The sequence below is a fragment of the Lampris incognitus genome, chromosome 12 (genome assembly GCF_029633865.1).
Source record: "Lampris incognitus isolate fLamInc1 chromosome 12, fLamInc1.hap2, whole genome shotgun sequence".
NCBI lineage: Eukaryota > Metazoa > Chordata > Actinopteri > Lampriformes > Lampridae > Lampris > Lampris incognitus.
This window is the reverse complement of record NC_079222.1, coordinates 35,316,887-35,333,606: the sequence shown is the minus strand read 5'-3', so window position 1 is coordinate 35,333,606 and position 16,720 is coordinate 35,316,887. Positions and strand designations below refer to the sequence as shown.

General features: G+C 51.8%; 1 pseudogene; it reads left to right on the top strand.

Annotated features, from left to right (window-relative positions):
• The first annotated feature begins 15,864 nt into the window (after positions 1–15,864).
• The window catches only part of LOC130121633 (zinc finger protein 703-like), a 2,581-nt pseudogene continuing 1,725 nt past the window's right edge, over positions 15,865–16,720 (top strand).

Genomic DNA, 16,720 nt, shown 5'->3' with positions numbered 1-16,720 from the left:
TCGCGTCCCGACTGCGGCGGTTTCCGGCTGCCCCCCCCCCCCGAATTCGCTACACAGCTAATCGAGTAGGAGAAGAAAGTCTGGACGGTAATGGCCTAAATTTAGATTTAACTGGTGACCCCAAACAGCTCCCTGTTCCTCATGGAAAACATCGTGAGATCTTTAAAAACCACAACGAGGGGCGTCCAGGTAGCGTGGCGGTCTGTTCCGTTGGATCGCCGGTTTGAATCCCCGTGTTACCTCCGGCTTGGTCGGGCGTTCCCACAGACACAATTGGCTGTGTCTGCGGTTGGGAAGCCGGATGTGGGTATGGGTCCTGGTCGCTGCACTAGCGCCTCCTGTGGTCGGCCGGGGCACCTGTCAGGAGGGAACAGCGTGATCCTCCCATGCGTCACGTCCCCCTGGCGAAACTCCTCACTGTCAGGTGAAAAGAAGCGGCTGGTGACTCCACATGTATCAGGCGAGGCATGTGGTAGTCTGCAGCCCTCCCCGGATCGGCAGAGGGGGTGGAGCAGCGACCGGGACGGCTCGGAAGAGCCGGATAATTGGACAGGTACAACTGGGGAGAAAAAAAGGGGAGGGGATCCTCAGTGAGTCAGGACCCCCCCCCCCCGGCACTTCATCCAAAAGGACGTCACCTGTACCTGCACGGTGTCCACGTGTCCGCAGAGAGAGGTGGATTTAATTTGACCTGGCTGTCATCGCTAAGAAGCATCTGCTGGCTCTGTTGACTGTGAGCTGGATTTATGGAGGCTTATTATATTTGGTTTTTACAGCCAAATTAGCTTTGGATATACAAGCTCATAAATTCGGTTTATAGCTGTGCCAGATGTACAGCATGTCGTCAGGCTGGGGCACCATCTAAAGAACATGGGTTTCCCAGTTCCGAGCGTGAAATAGGCTTCATTTTATTATTCCCTCTCATCTAACCTGAGATTATCCGAGTGAATCTGGTTGGGGCACTGGGAGGTTTTCCCTTCACCCGTAGATAATTTGAGATATCTGAAGATAATTTCCAACCTAACATAAAGAGGCATTTCGAAATGTGTACTGGCCCCATTAACGACTCCCGCACGTGCGGCTGTAGCAGCTAAGATGGCCGCTGGAGATACTGGCGCACGACGAGCTGCAGGAGCAGCTGGTGCAGAGGTCTACTGCTGCCCCTTCATCACGTCTCCCGCTCTCACAAGTACGGCCGATGAAGAGGAGCAGCTGTAGTCGGGGGACATTGAACGTGGGAGTTTTCCGAGCGCGCCTGCGCTCGTGGGCTCCCACAGACTCCCTGCACGGGAGGAAGGACGCGGGGTGTGCACTGCTGACAAGGGCCCTTCATATCGGCGTCACATTAAAGCTCAAGTGTTGCTGACACAACAGTCCCGACCCGACAGAGGGATGCGTCCTCCTCTGCACCTGCTCTCCTCCTCCACATGCTGTTCTCCTATGACTCAAACACGCACGCACACGCACGCACGCACACATACACGTGCATATGTGCGCACACATATGCCCGCATGCACACACAAGCACAAGCACTCGCACTCATGCCCTCGTGCACACAAACGCGCGCGCGCACCCACGCGCACACTGGCGCACAAACACACGTATGTACGCGTGCACACAAACGCACGTGCACAAACACGTGCACGTGCGTGCGTGTACACACGCACATAACATACACACACACACGCGCATGCACACACGCACAGAGCGTTCACCACATTGGTTATCGTCACACCACCTTCATTACATTTTCCGGGGGCGTGTCGATCCCAGCCAGCCTCCATTCGTCGTCGGGCTGATACGGTCCTCTCTCATGACCACGTCATCACGCTCATGAAAGAAGTCATTCACCACTCAGCGCGCCACACACCGGATTCTCGTGCACGACCGTTTATGTCGACCGAGTTTTGTCAGTTGTCACTTTGCTCCGCAACAGACAAGCCTGCGTGGTGGGGGGGGGGTGCAGTTTAAACAGGGTGACTCTTTGTCGCCCAACACACGGGTTCAAACAGCGTTCCCCACCCTGTACCTCTCACCACTAGGTAGCGGCTCCTCCGCCTAAAGGAACCGCCACATGTAGTAGGAGCTCTTCGTTTTTTTTATCAGTATATTTTCAGCCTCATCTTCATCATCAACATCAACAACAGTAAGAAGAAGAATTCAAAACGACTGCGAAGACACAGGTCCACAGCCGGCAGTGTCTTTGTCCACCTCTGCATCTAAGTTTGTCTTCGTTTGGTGGCTGGGAGACGACGGCCCTGCTTGGATGCGGTCTGACAGGACGCGGAAGCGGGGCAGGCTACGCGAACCGTTAGCCCATGCAGATCGGCGGTTCCGACAACACCGAGGGCGGTCTGGCGACGGCCTCGCCTGGCCTTGACTGTGCGGGGAGAAGTGTCGAAGGTGTCTGGCTGGGAGAGCTGGCATTGGATCGGCTGGGAGAGCTTGATCGGCTGCATCCGGTGGGCCCAAGGACCACCCCAGATAGCGAAATTGCTGTGGCCCGAACCCGTTGGGCGGTCCACTCTTGTTTGCCAGATCTGGGCCAGAACCAAGCCATGTCGCATATTTGCCAAAGGTGGCCCATATGTGATATTTGGGCCATATTCGCCATTTACCACTTCAGGGTCACATCCCAGATGACATGTTGCCGAGAGCACCGAATATTTGCCAAAAAAAGGCCCACATTTGATTTGGCACATTTGGGCCATATTTGCTATTATACATGTGGGCCACTTCAGGCTCACATCCGTGTTGGCAGGGCCGGAAGAAGGCCATCGCTGCCTGAAGTGGCCCACATCCGGATGCTATCTGCGATGGCCCTGCGCGGAGCTGCACCCGAAGAGGAAATACCGAGGGTGGTCTGACAGGACGCGGAAGCGGGGCGAGCTAAGCTAACTGCTAGCCCATGCAGATGCAGTTTAGATATACGTGTTAATTTGGATATGTTTGTTCTTGTAGTTCTTGTAGTTTTGGGGTGTGTGTGTTTTGGTGTTTGTGTTGCACTGCTGGGGTGCTGGGGGAAACCAAATGCAGCAAATGAAACGACACACGAAGTGTTTCTGGTTCTGGTTCTGGTGCTCTGCGCTGTGCTGAGGTTGAGCCTGGACTGCGTGTGGGTGTTCCCCTCCCCCGTCACGTCTGGGTGCATATATGTCGGCCCTCTGTTGTCATAGACCACTTAGCAGCACTTCATCGCAGAGCAGGTGGGGAGGGGGTCCTGGGGGGTGGAGACGGGGGTGGGGGTGGGGTCCATCAAGGGCCACTTCTCCCTACTGTTTGCACGTTCTGGAACATCCCGACGGCAACTGCTGACAAGCCCCTTTGTAAACAGTCTCGTCAAACCCTCACAGCAGGGTCCATCCATTCAGAAGCAACCCCCCCTCCCTCCCCCCCCCCCGCTTTGCTTGCGTAAGAGCTGCACGGGTGGCGCGGGGAGCATGGCGGAGCAGCTCAGAGGAGGAGGAGGAGTCCTTTAGATAAAAAAATAACGCGTTTGTATTCCACTTTTCTTTCTTTTACGCATGCGTCTAAGGCCTTCCACCGCATCCCTCTTCTTTGCGTTATCCAAGGACACGTGATTAGCTCGCGCGTTTGTTTTTGGCTATCTTCTTGAAGTCGGGTTGTCGGATCCCCCCCCCTCCCCCAAAAAATGTTGCAGAATCAGTTATATTCAAAAATTACGCGCATCCAAAAAGAGCGCAACCGTCTAAATGGAGTCGGGGTTTGAGACGTTTCTCCCCCTCGTCCTCCGCAGCCGTGACGCTTCAACAGTTTCAGCTGCACAGAGACGTGGTCGAGGTGGACAGGTGAAAATATTACCTGAAAAACAAAAACGGAAAACACGTATTGCTAATCTAACAACAAGGCCCATAAAACGGGAAATGTTAAAAAAAAAGAAGTGAAAATAAACATTGAAACAGCCCCAAACAAGGACCGGAACACAAAAACTACTAGAAAGACTGTGGGCGGTCAAAATGACCACCACGGTTTTTAAACTCTATATTCTGTCAAGATAAATACCCAGTAGAGATATTAATGCGCTGCATATGTTAGCATGTCTGTTAAGAAACTAACTGACACCACAATTAACGTTTTAACAACTTTAATACTATTTCTCACGCAATTCAAAATGGCCGCTGTCAGGCGCCTGTAAATGCTGCAAGGCGTCGGTGGCAGTCATGGCTGCGTCTGTAACGGCGCCTGTACCCAGACTTGTTCAGCAATAGTCAAACATCAAGTTTTAGACTATTGCTCCGCACTGGAGGACGCGCGTGTGTTTCGAGGACAGAGCAACGAACTTCACGAAGGAAACGACGCGTCGTAAATCGTGCCATGACGCGCGCCGTGACGCGCAAATTACGCGCGGTCGTTTTGACCGCTCGTGGTCGTTGTAGTTGATCTTATCGTCACTTTTTTGTGTGTGTGTAATTGAGCTAAAGCTCTTTTTAATGCACCGTGCTAGGAGCGTTCGGGGAGCGGCAGGTCTGTATCTTCTTTCCTGCAAAGTTGTTAAGCTTTGAAAATCCAAAGCGGTCCAAATGACCGCCATGGTCGTTCCAGAAACGCGGGAGACGCAGGGGGAGGGAGAGAGAAACACACACACAACAGGATGGGTGGTATTAACGTTCTTATGACAGCGCCCTCTTTGACTCGGACGCCCCTTCCAGCCTCAGACAGGTCCGCACCGCTGAAGGTACCGCACGACTCCGTGTGGCTCCGTGAGTCTTTATAACGGCGGACGTGACACGTCGACACTGCTGGATTTGATGGCGGAGATGATTTGCAGGCTACTCGGTGGACTGAGGCACAGCCGGCGTGGCTACGACGACACAACGACACAGACTGGCGCGCGTCACCCGGAGACCGAGACACCTAGAGACCACGCGCCGCTGGGGAACACAACGTGGGTCAGGGGTCAGGGGGGGTCCCTTCAATAACTACACTCATGCACAGCTCTCACACTCATCCACATAACGCACACACGCTTGCGCGCACGCATGCGCACACAAGCACGCACGCGCGCACTCATGTACGCACACGCACTCGTGCCTGCATGCGCATACACGCGCGCCCACACAAACAAACAAACACACGTGCTTAGGCGCACGCGCACGCGCATACACTGAAATGCGAGTGCAGCACTAATTCTCTGCTCGCGCGCACTCAGCTCGCACATGCATGCACACACAAACACACACACAAGCTTGCACACACGCACGCACGCTTACACGCACACGCATGCACGCAAAAACAAACACACGTGCTTGCGCGCGCGCACACGTGCACATACACAAACACACACTGAAACGTGCCAGTCTGCAGCGCTAATCCTCAGCTAGACGTCGTGATGGACAGATGGGGGAGGGGGGGGGGAGCAGCGCTCACAGATAAGTGGCAGGGTGACAGCCAAATGACAGTCCTCGAGGAACACACAGCAGAGGCAAAACAATAATCACACCATGCCGTCAGCCTTCACGCGCCTGCACGGCAGCCTCTCAGCAGTCCATCAACTGCGTCCGGCTCGCGGAGATGAAAGAAATCCCCACATAAGCCAGGCGGGTTGGTGGCGCGGCGCGCTCTGCCGTCACCACGCTGTCTCTCACCCCGCCTCGCTGCCTCACCACGTGTGCAAGACTCGCGCTGCCGGGAAACCCGTGCGTGCGCGCGCGCGCGTGTGTGTGTGAGAGAGAGAGAGAGCGAGAGAGTTTGTGTGTGTGTGGTTATGTGGGTGTGTGTATGAGTGTGTGTGAATATGAGTGTGTGGTTGTGTGTGCGCATGCGTGTGTTTGTGTGTGTGAATATGAGTGTGTGTGTATGAGAGTGTGGTTGTGTGTGCGTCCGTGTATGTGTACATGCACGTGTGTGTGTGTGTGGGGGGGGGGGGGCGCTGCAGCGCGTGTTGGCGCTGAAAGTCACATCCTCCCTCGCGGCCTGCGTGCCCTCCTCATGGACGGATACGCCACGGGCAGCGACCTCATTTGTCAGCCTGTCGGAGAGGCTGCTGCTGCGGCGCTGATGGCGGGAACAGACCGAGACAAACCCCTCCCTTGTTCCAGACATCACCCGAGTAATCACCACCCGAGAAACCACCACCCGAGTAACCACCACCCGAGTGACCACCGCCCGAGTTAATACCACCCGAGTAACCACTGCGCCTATCAACCGCTCAGTACGGATCACGCCAATACGCACTCATAAGACCCAAGCTGCACAAAAAAACATTTATATAATTATAATATAATTATATATATATATATATATATTACAGTTAATTGCTGGTTTTCCAGAGTCGGTGCAACAGTAGGGTATAAACACTGCCGTTGGAGGCCATGTTCTCACCAAATTACATCACATTTCTCTCACTTGTGTCTTTACAGACACACGCTAAACACAACACACCCAGTTGTAGTGATACGACCAAGGCGGCCATTTTGACGCTTTTGGATTTTCAGCGTGTAATAACCAGCGTCCTCCATTGCAGAGCAATAGTCTAAACTGGATGTGTGATTATGTCCAACATGTCTGGGCACAGACGCACCATGGCCACCACCGCGGGGCGCTGCAGCATTTACAGGCGCTGGACAGCCGCCATTTCCAATTGTTTGAAAAATAGCATTAAAGTTGTTAAAACGTTAATTTTGGTGTTAGCTAGTTTCTTAACAGACATGCTAACACGTGTAATGCGTCAATATCTCTACTGGGTATTTATCTGGACAGCATGTAGAGTTTGAAAACCGTGGCGGTCATATTGACCGCCCGCGGTCGTTTCGGGTAGGAGTGAAATCCCCGCCGTTCTAGTGTTGATAATGCGGAAGATATGACTTCTTTGTCTTTTTGAATTTTATGAATAGCAATGCAATAATTTATACACCTCCCCCCCCCAGACACACATACACACACACACACACACACACACACACACACACACACACACACACACAAATCCCCCTCATTGTGTGTCTCCTGCCCCCTTCCCTTATTGTCTCGCTTCCTGCCAAATCATTTTCTCCAAATCCGCTTTGATACGACATCAGAGTGCCACACACTGTAAAGATAATCCCCGACATGTTTATCACTCATCCCTCTTATTTACCCGCGCGCCCCGCGCGCCCGTCCCGCTCGCTGATCACATCTGCCAGCCGATGCAAGCCCCGGCGCGTCACACGTCACAGAGGTGCGTCCCCCCCGAGGCTGACGCGCAGCGTCACAACAACACCCCTCCGTGTGCTGCGCATGGCGCACACACCACACACACACACACACGCACGCACACGCACATACACACACACCACACACACCCCACACACACATACACGCACACACACCCCACACACACACACACGCACACACACATACACACACATCACATACACACACACACACACACACTCAAACACACCACACACACCACACACATGCACACACACACACACACCTAACTCTTAATGTGATGACTATAGCACGCTGTACGCCATCATCTGTATCTCTAACCATACAGATACACAGAGACAGAGAGAGAGAGAGAGTGAGAGTGTGTGAGAGTGAGAGAGATTGAGAGAGAGTGAGAGAGAGAGATATTGAGAGAGAGTGAGTGTGTGTGAGTGAGAGAGAGAGAGAGCGTGAGAGCGTGTGTGAGAGAGTGAGAGAGTGTGTGAAAGAGAGTGGGAGAGACAGTGAGAGATTGTGAGAGAGAGAGAGAGTGAGAGGGCGAGAGAGACAGAGAGAGAGAGTGTGTGAGATTGTCTGTGTGAGAGAGAGACAGAGACAGAGAGAGAGGGACAGAGACAGAGAGAGAGAGACAGAGAGAGAGTGTGTGAGATTGTGTGTGTGTGTGAGAGAGAGAGACAGAGAGATGGACAGAGACAGAGGGACAGAGACAGAGAGACAGAGAGTGTGAGATTGTGTGTGTAGGAGAGAGAGAGAGACAGAGAGATGGACAGAGTCAGAGACAGAGAGAGAGACAGAGACAGAGGGACAGAGACAGAGACAGAGAGGGAGACAGAGACAGAGGGACAGAGACAGAGGGACAGAGACAGAGACAGAGAGGGAGAGAGAGACAGAGGGACAGAGACAGAGACAGAGAGGGAGACAGAGACAGAGGGACAGAGACAGAGGGACAGAGACAGAGACAGAGAGGGAGGGAGAGACAGAGGGACAGAGACAGATACAGAGACAGAGACAGAGACAGAGACAGAGGGACAGAGACAGAGACAGAGAGGGAGAGAGAGACAGAGGGACGGAGACAGAGACAGAGAGAGAGACAGAGACAGAGACAGAGGGACAGAGACAGAGAGGGAGAGAGAGACAGAGGGACAGAGACAGAGACAGAGAGGGAGACAGAGACAGAGAGGGAGAGAGAGATGGACAGAGACAGAGAGACAGAGACAGAGACAGAGGGAGACAGAGAGAGAGTGTGTGAGATTGTGTGTGTGTGTGAGAGAGAGAGAGACAGAGAGATGGACAGAGTCAGAGACAGAGACAGAGTCAGAGACAGAGGGACAGAGACAGAGAGAGGTAGATAACGATAAGTTGTCCAGTGTACCAAATTCTTTTGTGGTTCACTCTGAACTGCAATAAAATGCTGAAAAACATTTAGTCTCTTAGAAATACATCAGAACATTTAGCCTCTTAGAAATACATCAGACAGAGTATTTCTACCTCAAACGGACTCGGAGAAACTGGTTCATATTCACCTCAAGCCACCTGCACACAGACGGTAGGACGACCACGGCCCTTACACGTACATGATGGTTTGAACGGTACAATACAGAACCACTACTACTACCGGTACAATACAGAACTACTACTACTACTGCGACCGGTATAATAAAGAAGTACTACTACTACTGTTACAATACACAACGAGTGCTACTAACGGTACAATACAGAACTACTACTACTACTACGACCGGTATAATAAAGAAGTACTACTACTACTGTTACAACACAGAGCTGCTACTACTACCGGTACAACACAGAGCTATTCCTACTGTTACAATACAGAGCTACTACTACTACCGGTACAATACAGAACTACTACTACTAACGGTACAATACAGAACTACTACTACTACTGTTATAATACAGATCTACTACTACTACCGGTGCTCAGTCGAAGGGTTTCTAGCTGTATCTCAGGTGCTCAGTCGAAGGGTTTCTAGCTGTATCTCAGGTGCTCAGGCGGAGTGTTTCTCGCTTTATATCAGGCGCTCAGGAGGAGGGTTTCCAGCGGTATCTCAGGTGCTCAGTGGAGGGTTTCTAGCTGTATCTAAGTTGCTCAGGTGGAGGGTTTCTAGCTGTATCTCAGGTGCTCACGTGGAGGGTTTCTAGATATATTTCAGGTGCTCAGGTGGAGGGTTTCTAGCTGTATCTCAGGTGCTCAGGCGGAGGGGTTCCAGCTGTATCTCAGGTGCTCACGTGGAGGGTTTCCAGCTGTATCTCAGGTGCTCAGGCGGAGGGTTTCTAGCTGTATCTCAGGTGGAAGGTCTCTAGCTATATCTCAGGTGCTCAGGTGGAGGGTTTCTAGCTGTATCTCAGGTGCTCAGGTGGAGGGTTTCTAGCTGTATCTCAGGTGGAGGGTTACTATCTGTATCTCAGTTGTTCAGGCGGAGGGGTTCCAGCTATATCTCAGGTGCTCAGGTGGAGGGTTTCTGGCTGTATCTCAGGTGCTCGGGTGGAGGGTTTCTAGCTGTATCTCAGGTGCTCAGGCGGAGGGTTTCTAGTTGTATCTCAGGTGCTCAGGCGGAGGGTTTCTAGCTGTATCTCTGGTGCTCATGCGGAGGGTTTCCAGCTATATCTCAGGTGCTCAGGTGGAGGGTTTCTAGCTGTATCTCAGGTGGAGGGTTACTATCTGTATCTCAGTTGTTCAGGCGGAGGGGTTCCAGCTATATCTCAGGTGCTCAGGCGGAGGGTTTCTGGCTGTATCTAAATTGCTCAGGTGGAGGGTTTCTAGCTGTATTTCAGGTGCTCAGGTGGAGGGTTTCTAGCTATATCTCAGGTGCTCAGGCGGAGGGGTTTCTAGCTGTATCTCAGGTGCTCAGGTGGAGGTTTTCCAGCTGTATCTCAGGTGCTCAGGTGGAGGGTTTCTAGCTGTATCTCAGGTGATCGGGTGGAGGGTTTTCTAGCTTTATCTCAGGTGAGCGGATGGAGGGTTTCTAGCTATATCTCAGGTGCTCAGGTGGAGGGTTTCTAGCTGTATCCACGCACAGTATCCAAGTCTTGTGGGGGGCTGTAGTTACTGTGGTCCTGCTGTCTGCAACAAGCTGCCTGCTGACCTGAGGACCACCACCAATGTGTTCACTCTGTTTGCGTGCATGTGCGTGTGCGTGTGCGTGTGCATCTGTATGTGTATGCACGTGTGTCTGTGTGTGCGTCTGTGTCTGCATGCACGTGTGTCTGTGTGTGCATATGTGTCTATGTGTGTGGTGTGCGTGCTTGCGCGTGCGTGCGTGCGTGTGTTTATGCGTGCGTGCGTGCGTGCGTGTGTATGTCTGTTTGTCTGTGAGTGTGCGTGTGTGCGTGTGTGGTACCACTTGTTTCTTGTACAGTTGGTTATGTATGCCTATATGAGAGGCATACATAACCAAACCAATAGAAACCCCTGTTTTTATGTAGTTGTGTTGATGTTTGTCGGGTTTTTAACTGTTGTGTGGTGTATTTAGTGTACGTTGTGTTTATGCTGCATTGATTCACTTTCTGTATTTTACTCATGTTTATGTTATTTCTTAAAGATGTAAGGTACACTTAATTAATCCCCCATGGGGAAATTCTTCTTCTGCGTTTAACCATCCTATTGTATAGGAGCAATGGGCAGCTGCAGCGCCCGGGGACCAACTCCAGGTCTTCTGTCCATCGCCTTGCTCAGGGGCACAGGCAGGAGTATTAACCCTAACATGCATGTCTTTTTGATGGTAGGGGGAAACCGGAGCACCCGGAGGAAACCCAAGCAGACACGGGGAGAACATGCAAACTCCACATGGAAAGGATGTGTGATGGCCTGGGGTTCGAACTCTGGACCTTCTTGCTGTGAGGCAACAGTGCTAACCACTGAGGGGTAACACAAACAATATGATATGTATATTGTTTACGTTACCTGTTGGGCGGCATGGTGGCACAGTGGTTAGCACGGTCACCTCACAGCAAGAAGGTCCTGGGTTTGAGCCTCGAGGTAGTCCAACCTTCGGGGTCGTCTCGGGTCATCCCACACCTGACACTTTCATCCAGCCAACATACCGCAGGGAATGGTGGCACTTGGGCGGTCTGCTCCTGTTTGCCAGATCTGGGCCAGAACCAAGTCATAGCAATGCCACATGTGCCACATATTTGCCAAAAAAAGGCCCACATTTGGTTTGGCATATTTGGGCCATAATATTATCCACGTGGGTCACTTCAGACTCACATCCATGTTGTCAGGGCCAGAAGAAGGCCACATCATTGCCTGAAGTGGCCCACACCCGGGTGCTATCTGGGCTGGCGGCCTGGCCAGGGTGTGTCCTCGCCTGCTGCCCAGTGACTGCTGGGATAGGCTCCAGCATCCCCGCGACCCTGAAAGCAGGCCAAGCGGGTTGCATAATGGATGGATGGATGTTACCTATGTGTGTCCTGTTTATGTCTATATTTTATATTTTTTTCTTTTAATGTAAAGTACGAGGAGCTTATTTGTGATGACATGTGCTACATAGTAACATTTCCATAGTGACATGAACGTTACTGGTCAGACCGGGGCTTCAGCTTTAATGGCAGTAAATACAAATACTAAGACTAGGCAGGGAACTCTGCAAAGACATTGGACATCCCTGTCTATCTCTTCCTACCTCAGGTAACTGCTGCAGCAGCTGGCGGTGTCCCGTGTCTGGTGTGTTTGGTCTGACAAGGTGTTTTTAAACAGACCTCGCTGAGATTGTGTTGCGGTGCAGAACCATAATTGTGAATTAGGGAGAAGTACACAATCTGACCTACACGGCTGATATAAAACCCGATCCCCCATGTGTGAAAATAACAACCTGTACTTTCTCAGGACAGTACCCTACTGGCCCTCCCTATATCAACTCTGTCACACACACACACACACACACACACACACACACACACACACACACACCTAGGGGCAATTTAGTATGGCCGAGTCACCTGACCTACATGTCTTTGGACTTTGGGGGGAAACCGGAGCACCCGGAGAAACCCCACCGCGGACACGGAGAAAACATGCAAACTCCACACAGAGGACGACCCGGGACAACCCCCAAGGTTGGACTACCCCGCCCCGGGGCTCGAACCCAGGACCTCCTTGCTGTGAGGGGACTGTTACGTCTGTCTGTTATGAATCGTAACACTGTCAATACAAACAAAGTGTCTGTCCTGAGATGTGCAAGTCCAAATTGTGCTCACAGGTTCGATATGCGGGTCTGTGAGACAGTCTGGCTAGACAGGCACGATGGAGGTCCAAGGTGGACATTCGCTTACGGTGAAACAGAACAGGGCAAATAATACAAAATAACCCAAAACAGAAAGATAAGAGTGAAAATTAATTAACGAGGAAAAGCCAGCTTGTGCAAGTTTGAAGCAAAAATGTAGCCGCACGCAGCAACAAACACGAGGGTTTGAACCCATCAAGGGCAACAACTACTTCCATACTACTGATAAACATGTCTGAGTATTTTGATTTTTTAATTTTGATTCTATTTATTTAGATATACTTTATTGATCCCCGTGGGGAAATTCTTCCTCTGCGTTTAATGCATCCTAGCTGTGTAGCTAGGAGCAGTGGGCGGTCGCCGTGCAGCATCCTGGGGACCATCTCCAGTTCGTCTTGCCATGCCTTGCTCAGGGGCACAGGCAGGAGTATTAACCCTAACAGGCATGTCTTTTTGATAGTGGGGGAAACCGGAGCAACCGGAGAAACCCCACCGCAGACACGGGGAGAACATGCAAACTCCACACAGAAGGACGACCTGGGATGACCCTCCCAAGGTTGGACAACCCTGGGGTTCGAACCTAGGACCTCCTTGCTGTGAGGTGACAGTGCTAACCACTGCCAACGTGCCGCAAATCAATGAATGAGGAGAACACAGCTTGTGCGAGTTTAAAATAAAAAATATAAGCCCCAAGTGGAAACAAACTTGAGGGTTTGAACCCATTAAGGGCAGCAACTGCTGTGTTACTACTGATGAACATGTGTGAGTTTTCGGGAAGTGATAAATGGTCATGGAGTTGGGGTCGCTAATGTGATAAGCCACGCCCAATCTGAAACTGAAAGGCTCGCTTCTTTGATAGTTGTTGCTGGATATAGCTGATGTCAAATATGGACCAATGCACTGATCCGATGTGGCGGACTCTTATGGTGTTTGGTCATCAATTTGCCTAAACTGAGCAAATATATGGAGAACTACTACTACTACTACTACCGGCTGCTCCCGTTAGGGGTCGCCACAGCGGATCCTCCGTTTCCATTTCTTCCTGTCTTCTGCATCTTCCTCTGTCACACCAGCCACCAAATATATGGAGAACAATTAAAAAAAAAATAATTAAAGGAAGGGGTGTCCCGGTAGCGTAGCGGTCTATTCTGTTGCCTACCAACACGGGGACCTCCGGCTTGGTCGGCCGTCCCTACAGACACAACTGGCCGTGTCTGCGGGTGGGAAGCCGGATGTGGGGATGTGTCCTGGTCGCCGCAATAGCGCCTCCTCTGGTAGGTCGGGGGGCCCGTTCAGGGCGAACGGGGAACTGCGTCCTCCCTGGTGAAACTCCACACTGTCAGGTGAAAGGAAGCGGCTGGTGACTCCACATGTATCGGAGGAGGCACGTGGTAGTCTGCAGCCCTCCCCGGATCGGCGGAGGGGGTGGAGCAGCGACCGGGACGGCTCGGAAGACTGGGGTAATTGCACGGGTACAACTGGGGAGAAAAAGAAGGAACACCCCCCCCCCCAAAAAAAAAAAATCAAAGGAAAAATTAGGGGTTTGATCTTGTATAGTTTGCACGCGACAATTCTGTGGTTCAAGCACTAATTATCATGAGGTATCAGCCAATATTGTAAAAGCCACGCATACGTACACACACACATACACACACGCACGCACACACACGCACAAAATTCCACTATGAGAGGAGAGGACAGAGTCCCAGTCTGCAGAGGTCACACATGGAAAAAGCCTTGGAGGGAAACAAAACTGTTCCCCAATACCAAAGTAACAGAAAGCCATTATGGCAGACTGCGTTAGTCTCAAGGCAAGTCTGCGAAGTTTGGACAGCTTGTGACTGGGACATGGTCCTACGGCGTGGGCGCCTAATTTCACGCAGTTCCAGCAAGTGGATGAGGGGCTACATCTTGTGCTGACCGACACTGGCAGATATGAAAATGCAGTTGCAACAAGAAATGATTCTTTGTCCTCACAAAATTTAATGAAGATTTTTTTTAATTATTTTTGATATGCTTTAATGATCCCCGTGGGGGAATGTGTTTCTGCATTTAACCCACCCTAGCTGTGTGACTAGCAGCAGTGAGCAGCCGCCGTGCAGCACCCGGGGGACCAAGTCCAGTTCGTCTCGCCATGCCTTGCTCAGGGGCACTGACAGGAGTATTAACCCTAACCTCTTTCTGATGGCGGGGGAAACCGGAGCACCCGGAGAAAACCCACCGCGGACACGGGGAGAACATGCAAACTCCACACAGAGGACGACCTCGGATGACCCCCCACGTTTGGACAACCCCGGGGTTCGAACCCAGGACCTTCTGGCTGTGAGGCGACAGCGCCAACCACTGGGCCACCGTGCAGCCTTCTTCTTTAGATTCTTCTTTAATGCCTAAGCATACATTATAGGGGGGTGTGATTTAGAGCCCACCGCAGCACAGAGACCGCCCCTGTCAGACTCACCGATGACCTCCTCGTCGCCGCCGATTCAAACAGGAGTTCACGCTGGACTACCGACTCCTTTCCATTTCTGCATTCCAAGCTCGCATTTCTTTAAATGTGAGAACCTGTTCAGACTTTCTATTGTTCGGTCGCGGCACAATTCCTCAGGTGAACTCTGTAGCGTTTTAATGAATATGGAGAAAATGCAAACATACGGTAACGACCACGAATGAGTAGACTCGCTAGCCAGTTGGCTAACGGGTCGCACCCTTTAGTCGACTGGTTAACGTAGTCGCCCGTGGTGCGGGAGACCGGGGTTCGCGTCCCGGCTGCGGCGGTTCCCGGCTTCCCGCTGAATTCGCTACACTGGTCTCAGAAGGGGACTGGTGAGACCATGAGACCACCGGAAGCGCGTGCGCCCAGCAGCGTGAGGGAGCTGGTATACTGAAGTGCGAGGATGTTTTTGGATCCCCATGATTATTGAGTGGGTAAAGGGGGGGTAGGAAGGGCAACACATGGGTAAAGGGAGGGTAGGAAGGGAGACACATTGGTAAAGGGAGGGTAGGAAGGGCAACACATTGGTAAAGGGAGGGTAGGAAGGGCAACACACGGGTAAAGGGAGGGTAGGAAGGGCAACACATGGGTAAAGGGAGGGTAGGAAGGGCAACACACGGGTAAAGGGAGGGTAGGAAGGGCAACACACGGGTAAAGGGAGGGTAGGAAGGGCGACACATGGGTAAAGGGAGGGTAGGAAGGGCAACACACGGGTAAATGGAGGGTAGGAAGGGCAACACACGGGCAAAGGGAGGGTAGGAAGGGCAACACATGGGTAAAGGGAGGGTAGGAAGGGCGACAAATGGGTAAAGGGAGGGTAGGAAGGGCAACACACGGGTAAAGGGAGGGTAGGAAGGGCAACACACGGGTAAAGGGAGGGTAGGAAGGGCAACACACGGGTAAAGGGAGGGTAGGAAGGGCAACACACGGGTAAAGGGAGGGTAGGAAGGGCGACACATGGGTAAAGGGAGGGTAGGAAGGGCAACACACGGGTAAATGGAGGGTAGGAAGGGCAACACACGGGCAAAGGGAGGGTAGGAAGGGCAACACATGGGTAAAGGGAGGGTAGGAAGGGCGACAAATGGGTAAAGAGAGGGCAACACACGGTAAAGGGAGGCTAGGAAGGGCAACACATTGGTAAAGGGAGGGTAGGAAGGGCAACACATTGGTAAAGGGAGGCTAGGAAGGGCAACACACGGGTAAAGGGAGGGTAGGAAGGGCAACAAATGGGTAAAGGGAGGGTAGGAAGGGCGACACATTGGTAAAGGGAGGCTAGGAAGGGCAACACATGGGTAAAGGGAGGGTAGGAAGGGCAACACATGGGTAAAGGGAGGCTAGGAAGGGCAACAAATGGCAGAACCTTCTAGGTTGTTTTTACAGCAGCTTCACTCTGTACCATCTGGAGGGTTCAGCTGCTAGCACGTGGCAGCTTGGGAGGAAGGCAGTTTCAACGACCACACAGCGATCAAGATTTCATGCCGTCTTCTCAATCCGGTGCCTTAGTCTCACAGGTTCGATAACGAGCATGTCTGGTCTGTCGGAGTTCAGAAGTAGGAAAGTAATTTTGTTTATTTTTAGTACAGTAAAGCGTGACATATGAGAGTGTGGCAGATTTCTAGATGTTCTATTGTCATCCTTCTACTCATTTCCCTGCATCCCAACATGGCCGCTAGGAAGCATAGCCACGCTGTGAAGACGACTACATGGCTCATCAATTATTAGAAAATGAGCAATGTATTAACAGCACATTAGAATCACAGTAGAGTAACGAGTTTATCATCGTTACATCAATTATGTTTTAGTGCCAAAAAAA